We start from the raw sequence: 9,625 nt of genomic DNA, 5'->3' as shown, positions 1-9,625 counted from the left end.
ACCCAAGTCTTTATTTCTCATTTCCCATCTTCTCCAAACTTCTTGAGAGCTCTAGAAAGTTCCTCACACCATATTAACAAAAACCCAAGATAAATCAAGGATTAATTACCAAGAATCAAGAGAATCAAGTGAAGAAAGGCTCACTAGGGTTTGTAGAAGTCAAGATTTTCTTTGGTAGTGAAGTTGGGGTTTCTCTCAAGTGAAGTCTATTCATCCAAAGTTCATCCTTATATGATCAAAGGTGAGTTTTACATTCATCTCATGTTATTAAGAGTATTTGGTTGTTGAATGACTTGGATGAGGGAAGAAAGTAGAATATGGAGCTCAAATATAGATTTAATGATATTCTTGAGTAGTAAATTAACTTGAGTCATAATTCTTAGTATACCATGAGTATAATCTTGTTGTGGGTAACACTAGTGATATTGAGGAGATATTATGTGTAAATAGAAATGGTGTTGTGTTGTTGCTATTGCTATGGATGACTTTAAAAGGAGTTTTGAGGATTAAACAATGTTTAACTTGAAAGAAGCCTCTTGATTATGGTACTATGGATGTTGCTATCGATGTTGGGAGTTATTTACTAAATGGAGGAAGTTGGCGAAATAAGGGTAATGCTACCCAATTTCCGTTAGCTCTTAGTCGCTTTAGTTTAAACTTAACCATGTCTTCAATGACCTAACGTTAGTACAAATTCTCTTGAATGTAGAATCGTGAGCTTGGAAGGGGAATATTTAGTCATTAAGGAGACGCAAAGGTATGTTAAGGCTAGTCCCTTTCTTTCAAAGGCAAGACTTCTATATAATGATTTCCTTTCTACATTTCCATGACCTTCTTACATTCCAAAAGTTAAGAGTTAAAGATTCTTAAGAGCTTCTTATGAGATGGGGATAAGATATGTTCTATGAAAATGATGATGATGATGATCTTAATTCGAGAGATTCCAAAGCTTATGAATTGGTGCTATTATGAGATTGATGATCTTATTTTATGATTCCCTCGATGTTATTCATTGTTGGAAATCTCACCTCATGATACTAGTTCCTTCAAGGTGAGACATAGTGATGATGATTTCCCCATAATATAGTTGAAGGTTACCAACCTTACGTCACTCCGATAGAGTTGTAGCTTCTATTTGGGCTCTCATGCATGCTTTATGTTATGTATATGTATGATTTACACCAGGCCTAGTTGGCCGGGCAGACACCACTATGCTAGGTGTAGCGGGCGGCTTATGGATGACAATTACACCGGGCCTACTTGGCCGAGCAGTCACTACTAGTGGGCGCGTGAGGTGATTACCCCGGACGTGGGCTAATGATGATATATGACTCAGATAGTTTACTTATACATTTATATATATGTTTATGATGTTTTAAAAAGTAAAAGTTAGCATGCATGATATCCGCCCCCAGAGGCAATCAGTTACAGGTTATCTCTTTATCTTATATTTCTGTATTCCTTCATGATGTTATTATTCATGCCTTACATACTCAGTACATTATTCGTACTGACGTCTTTTATTTTGTGGACGCTGCGTTCATGCCCACAGGTAGACAAGGAGACGGTCCAGATCCCTAGAAGTTTTATCAGCAGATACACAGGAGCACTCTACTACTCCGGAGTTGCAGTTTATTGGTATATTCTTTTGTGTTCATATGTAGGGCATGGCGCGGTCCTATCCAGGCTTATGATTTTTAGTACTCCAATTAGAGGCTCGTAGACATGTGTAGGTGGTAGATGTTTCATGACCTTATTCGTGTATATTTTGTACACCATTTTGTAGCCTTGCCGGCTTGTTCATATATATGTTTGGAGTGAATTCGGAGATTGCTTCGTAATGAGTTTTATTTTCGAGAATGGCATTTATTCAGGTTGAAATATTTGATAATTAGAAAAGTGGTCCACCGAGATAGTTTGGAAGAAGTATGACAAGTGGTGCTCAATAAGCTAGCTCCGGGTACCTATCATGGCCCTCTGGTTGGGTCGTGACATGAATACTATCACGAAAGAATCTAAATAGGGCTTAAACACACTGTTCATCAAATATGAATGCAGCTGGGGCATTTATAAGCCCAAAAGACATAACCAAGAACTCATAATATCCATACGTGGTCTGAAGGCCGTCTTCAGAACATCCTCTGTCCGAATCTTTAATTGGTGATACCCTGACCTTAAGTTAATTTTAGAGAACACAGAAGCTCCCTATAGATGATCAAACAAATCATCAATACGAGGGATGGGATACTTGTTTTGTATAGTGACCTTATTCAGCTGACGAAAATCAACAAACATGTGCATAGACCCGTCCTTCTTTTTAATAAACAACACGGGAGCACCCTAAGGAGAGGCATTCTGGCAAATAAACCCCTTACTCAAGAGATCTTGCAACTGCTCTTTCAATTCCATTAATTTTGCTGGCGCCATCCTATAGGGTGGAATAGAGATAGGACGAGTCCTTGGGTCTAAATCAATCCGGAAGTCAATGTCACGGTCAGGTGGCATACCTGGCAAGTCCGCGAGGAACACATCCGCACACTCGCGTACCACTAGAACTGAATCAATAGATGGAGTATATGCGCTGGTATCACGGATATGTGCCAAATATGCTAAACAAACCCTTTTCCACTAGCTTCGTAGCATGAATGAAAGATATGACTTTCTTAGGGTGGGGACTAAGGTTACCTTTCCACTCAACTCTAGGTACCCTGGGCATAGCTAAGGTAACTATTTTAGACTGACAATTTAGAATTGCATAATGTAGGGACAGCCAATTCATGCCCAAGATGACATCAAAATCTACCATGTCTAGGATCATTAAATCAACCCAAGTACTATATCCCATAAATGTAATCGCGCAAAAAGGGTAGACTCTACCTACCACCTCAATCCCCGACCGGAGTAGATACATGGAAAGGGGCATCAAGAGTATCACAAATCATATCCAAACCCACAGCAAAATATGAAGACACATATGAAAAGGTAGAACCCGGATCAAATAAAACAGAAGCCATCCGGTCATAAACTGAGATAGTACCTGTGATGATGGCATCAGAGGCCTTAGCCTCGGGTCTGCTTGGGAAGGCGTACAAGTGACCGCGCTCTCCAGTAGCCTATGAACCATTGCGACTACCCTGTCCAGTCTGAGCCCAGCCCCGCCCCTGCCAGGCTGTTGTCCACCTCTGCCTGCCTGAGGACCGCCTCGGTTAGCCTGAGGACCGCCTCTACCCGGGGTGTGGTTGCCCCGCCCTACCTGTGTACGGTCCTTGGCTCCTTTATCTGGTGCAAATGGAGCTTGGGGAGCCTGATACTGATTCCCCTAACCACCCTATCTGAGTCTGGGGAAAAACCTCCTAGTATGCCCTGGCTCACCACACTCGTAACAAGAACGGTCTAGCGTAGGTCGCTGAACAGAAGCTGATGAAGCGGTATAACCCCTATGCTGACCCCAAGAATGATAATTGGTCCCCTGATGGGACCCTAACAGACACCTGCATAGCGGACTGAACCGGACGCCCTGAATACACCTGGGAACTCTAACCCCTCAAGAAGGAGTTGCTGAAATTCCCACCACTTCGGTCTTTCTTCTCTAGCTGTTTTGCATGACTCTCCTGTCTAATCCCCTCAACAACGCGAACAAGCTCCACTACCTCCGGGAATGAAGCCCCAGTGGCAACAAGCAGAAGAGTTGATAGCTAAAGTCCAGTGTTCAATCCCTTCACGAAACGCCTGATCCTCTTCTCCTCAGTAGGCAGCTACTGAAGAGCATATCGGGACAAGGAATGGAAACGGGACTCATAAACAACAACAGACGAGTTCCCTTGATCAATATTAGCAAACTCATCCTTGTCCTGTCCCTCAGAGTACGCAGAACATGCTTCTCTAGAAACACTGAATAGAACTGAACCCAAGTCAACGGAAGTGACCCAGCTGGCCTACAATCCACATATGCCCTCCACCATAACTTGGCATCACCCAAGAACTAAAAGGTCACAAACTCAACACCATACTTTTCCGCCGCCCCCATCTTATGGAGTCTCTCATGAAAATCTATAATGAACTCGTACACATCCTTTGACTCAGTACCATAGAAAACCGGAGGCTTCATTTTAGTGAACCTCCAAAATAAATCATGTTCCTCACCGGTCATCACCGGCCCTGCAATTGTCCTAAAAAATGCCTCGAAACCCAAAACTTCATCCAAACGAGGAGCCATAGCTGTGGCATGCTAAACTCCCGGAGCCTGAACTTTGTCCGGACCTGTGGTTGCTATCCCTGCACCCCAACTTGCTAGAACGGACGGTATCGCTCCGATCTGTGCCAACCCATATAACTAGTTCAGCACCTGAGCCATCGCATCTACTATAACTAGAGCAGCTGCAGCCCCTGGCGGAGCTGGCACTGCTGCTTCTTCTGTGGACTCATTAGGAGCCACTGGAGGCACGGGGTCAACTGTTAGGACTCTGCGGTGCTGCTCTTCTACCTTTTCCTCTACCGCCACCTCTACCTCTGGATGCTGCCGCATGTGTTCTTGCCATCTGCGAGAGAATGAAGGATTGTCATATACTAATTGGAATCAAGTAGCACGAAAGAAAGAAAGCAAAGGGAGTTTTCCTAGTGTCTGGTAGCCTCTCGAAGATAAGTACAAACGTTTTCGTACCGATCCTCAAAACTCTACTAGACATGTCCTTGTACGACGAGATCGATAAACCTAACTCTCAGATACCAACTCTATCACAATCCAGCCCGCCATGACTGGCACCCTCACTAAATCCTAGTAGGCGAACCGATACGCTTAGCTATCTACTCATTCACAGCCCATTTTAATTAGCCAATTCAATCAGTTCATAAAATTTTTAACACAAGATTAATCGAAAATGGTCATGCCATAAAAAAATAACATAAATGCGGAAGTCCTAACTATTACAATCCTAAAATCCGAAAGACACCATACAAGAACTCTAATCCAAAACAGGTCTAAGGAATGTATATTGTCTGAAATAAATAACCATTAATGTCTGGAATGGAAATAGCCATTAGAAAAAGAAGATCTTCGGCCGGCCTGACATAGATAGAAGCTCACCCTCAATCTGTCAGCAAATGGCCTCAACGCTAAATGTGAAGCCGAGTAGCAGTCTTCGGATCACAATCTGCACTCAAAAGAATGCAACAAGGTAGTATCAATACAAACACTATATACTGGTAGATATCATAGGCCGACTAAGATTAGTATCATGCATGAATTATAAGATCAATAAAATAGACAAACCAGTCAACAACACATAATCAAATAGCCCAACAACAAGTCAACCAATGGTATTAACAATTAAGTCACCCAATTATATCAAAAATCAAGTCAACGGAAGCAAACAACTAAAATAAGTCTCCCGACAACGTTCTCACTACTCAGCCACTGATCACTCGTGTACATACATGTTAATTAGTGTTATTGCCCAATAGTCATGACTTGTAGGGGACCCATGGTGTCCATGTACCACTCGTTCCGAAACGAAACTCGGACCACAAGCTCACAACTAGACCACATCCTCACCCCCGGTCAAATATGTCAGTTCATACAAATAGGTCACATCCTCACCCCCGATCAAATGTGCCTTTTCATATCTATACATATTTATGTCACATCGCTTTCAATAATCGATTTATCAATTTGTATCTCAATTTCATCAAGAAGATCATATTAACTTCTCACCACAATTGTCATCAAAATGTAGATCACAATACATCGAGTAATGGCACTAAACCCACAAAATCACTCAATCAATAGCATATAGGAATTCCAACCACACATTATGCCCGAAGACTAGACATGCTCTCTCCTATCAAACTCATAACACATACAATCAACTAATCAAAGTCTAACTCAAGTAGACCGTAACCTACCTCAACTGTAGAGACGGAACAACGCGAATCACTCTGCTATATCCTTTCCCTTACGTAAAGCCTCGGAGCGCTCAAAGTCTAGCAATTAAGATGCTAAATAAGTCACAAACACTCTAGTCAACAATATCAATACAATGAACACTCTTCCACCTTACCCCTTTCTAATGGGTGAATGATTACTAGGCGTAAGTCATCCTAACTATCAATTCATAAGGTTATTTAATCAAGTTATCTCTTACAAGCAGTTTCTATGGTCAAGCTACCATTTTTATGAAACCCTAAGTTTCAATTCACTTAGTTCATATCTCTAATAGTTCAAATCTTGATTAGAAAGTGATAACCCAAGCCTTTAGATGATAATCCCACAACAACAATCATAACCCACCAACTATTGAAAGTTTATTAAGTTCTAGGGTTACTATTCCCAATTCATCATTGTAGACCTATTAGAAGGAAGATAATCCTTGAGATGAATGCATAATGAAGGAAGGAATGGTTGAGATTTACCTCTCAAGAATATTCTTGTCATAGCTTAGAATTTCGCCCTAGGTGCTCCTTGGAAATTGTGTTGGAGTTTTATGAATAAAGAATTCTGAACTAAGTGTTTAAAAAATGGGATTATGTCCCCGTCGACAGCTGCGGTGATCAATCCGTCGCTGCAGCGGTCTCGCTATAGCTGCAAGTGCCGGCTGTAGCGGTAAACTCTCCTCCGTTGTGGCGGGCATGGTTCCCCTATAGCGCCATCGCTATAGCGGTCTAGTGCCCGCCATAGCGGACATACCCAAAACCCGACTGACCACGGCGGAGAGAGGTCCGTCGCTACAGCAGTCCCGCTGCAGCGGTACCACTAAACCAGTGAGCTCGCTGATTTTCACAGTTTTTCACTCTACCACTCAACACTTCACCCGAGGCCTCACAAACATAAACAAAACATGCACATTAATGTAAAAACACCATATGGACTCAACACAACCAAACAATAATCATAAACAAGCCAATTTTCCAGTTCTTAGACTTCTACGTTTGAGTTTCTATTAGCTCATTCTACCCTTGGAAAGGTTCTATTTGGTAGGGCGATCCTAGATTTTCCATAACGACCGAGAGGGTCGTTACAATACCCGTGCTTGGACTCGATACATCTCATATTCTTTTATATATATATATATATATATATATATATATATATATAACTGTTAATTTATTTGTGTTTGGGGTTGTTCTCGAGTTTGAAACTGCATGTTGAATCTCACGTTTAACATAGGATTAATAGTTAACATCCTACGTAAATACCCTGTTTTGCTCACTTGAGTCAGTAGCCTAAATCTGATTTTCCAAAATGATCACCTAGCCTCATGGAAATATTTTAAGATAATGTACTTACTTATATTTAGATAAGCATATTTTTAATTAAGTCAAGTCATATTTGGGTTAATTATGGAGACGCTTGGATAAGAAGGTTACCTTGTCTCGTTTCAAGTATAATTGTATCATGGTATTTTGGTTAAAATAACTTTCATTTCAATACACATTTTCTCGTTATTTTGGGGATATCATTTGAGTATTTTTTTTTATCTTTCAGCTATGGCAAAGTGACCTTTAGAAGAAATATGATATGTTCAGAATCCAAAATACTTTCTTCAAAATTAAATTCCCAAACAAGTGTTTTGCTACAAGTCTTCAGATGTTGAAATGTAAAATGGGCTTTCATCAAAATCCTTTCTAAGCTTTACTCGTCATCACTTTGAAGTTTAATTACCTATTCAATCAGTCTTACGGGTTTTTCAATCATTATTTCGTTGTCATAATTCTTCATATATTATACTTATATTTTCTTAATTAACCTAAGTTTGGCCGGTCAACCATTTTAAGCGGATCTTAAAAGATGCCTTACCCCTTCCCTTTAGGATAACTAAGAACTCTTACCTAGAATCACATTAGTTAAGTAGACCATTAATCGGAGATAATTTTTAGCATTTACTTAGTTGAAATAGGTGTCCTAACTCTCCTTTAAAAATAATTAGGTGGCGACTTCTTAAGTTAAATAATTAGGAATCACCAATATGTTGTACTCTACTTTGACCCGATTAAAATGGGGTATAACAACTTCCAATTTTTTTCGAATGAAGTTTGGCCTAGTAGGCGTTTGACCATAGAATTTGAAAGCGTGATTTCATATTTTGATTTTAAATTAGTATTTATTTATTAAATTTGCATAAAATTTCAACTTAACTTCCTATCATGATTTCAAATCTCAAATTCTCCAAAAGGTAGAATTTGGGATTCCAAATTGTGATTTCAATTTTTTAAAATGTAAAACTTGATCATAAGTTTATATTTTGTAAAAAAAATGATTTATAAGTTGGTAGATATATTTTTTAAATGTAAAACTTGACTCAAAGTAACAATGTTGGTCAGTCTTCTCAGTCATCTGATCGGAAATGCATGCTCGACGTGAAGAGATTGTTTGTACCACTTGGAGGATTAAATTAAAGAGTAGTTACACTAAAACTCATGCTTTATTTTCTTTTAATTGAACTAAAGTTCGGTTAATAGATGCTGTATTTTTTAGAAATGTCTTTTAGTAGCGTGTTAACTTTGTTACGAATTATGGTTTGTAAGATTGTATAAGAATTGAAGAAGTTTTGATAGTTTTCACAAATTGTGGAATTTTCATATTTATAAGAAAAAATACAATTGAAGAAACCCAAATTACATGTCCAAATAAAACTTTAACTTCAAATCATCAGATGCCGCCTTAGTACTCTAAATTTCAAACAACAATTGGTTACAACTTTATTAATAAAACCCACACAATTTTGTCGGGGGTCCTTTCTAAATCATTTATGTATTATATAAGTGGATTTTGTATGATTGGCCCTTTTTTTCAAGTAAGGTACTCCGGTTTTCATCAGATTAAAAAATAAGTTAAAATATGAAATATGTGATGTGGCAATTTAAACCAGCAAAAATATATATACATTCATCAGTAGATTATATTTTCATCTATTGTGATTTTTCTGTTATATTAGTGAGAGTATTGTGATTTTTGTGTGGCAAAATAAAGTTATGTGACTTTAATGAATAAAAAGATAGTTTAGTAATCATTGTGAAATTTACCCTTACCAGTAGCTTATGTGGTTCAGGGACAAGGAGGGTGTAGCTAGTTCCATTTTGAATGAGATTATAATTGGGTCATTCGTAAACTTAGGATGTGCGAGTGAATTTTTGAGACAAGTTTAAATGTGAATTTATCCTTTTCTCCTTAAAATTTCTATAGTAGTACAAATTAGTCCAACAATATAATAGTCGACAACTAATAAGGTGGAGAGGTAGGGGTTGGAATCCCTTCCCTCTAGTTTTGTCCAGTGTTTTTGTTACACCTCATAAATTTTTGCGTCATTTGTGTGGTAAGTAAAATAACGTAAGCCGGAGAGGCCATGGAACTCCTATAAGGTTAAGGAAGACCATTAACAAATGTTAAGTAAATATTTAAAGGTTTCGGGGTCAAGTGAATCGAAGGAATTAAGTTCGTGGAAAATCGGAACAAACTTGGCAAAATTCTGGACAGGATTTTGGTCCAACTTTATGGAGGTATGTCTTCTATCATATGAGGAGTTATGGAATGTATAACCTATGTAAATTCAAGTTTAGAGAGTTTTCTTTCCAATGCAACTAATAGATCACAAATCTGAGAAGTACGGGATCATGTACATCCTGTAAAAAA

Source organism: Lycium barbarum, chromosome 5 (genome assembly GCF_019175385.1).
Source record: "Lycium barbarum isolate Lr01 chromosome 5, ASM1917538v2, whole genome shotgun sequence".
In the NCBI taxonomy this organism is placed as follows: domain Eukaryota; kingdom Viridiplantae; phylum Streptophyta; class Magnoliopsida; order Solanales; family Solanaceae; genus Lycium; species Lycium barbarum.
The sequence above is the reverse complement of the archived record's forward strand: the minus strand, read 5'-3'. Positions refer to the sequence as shown.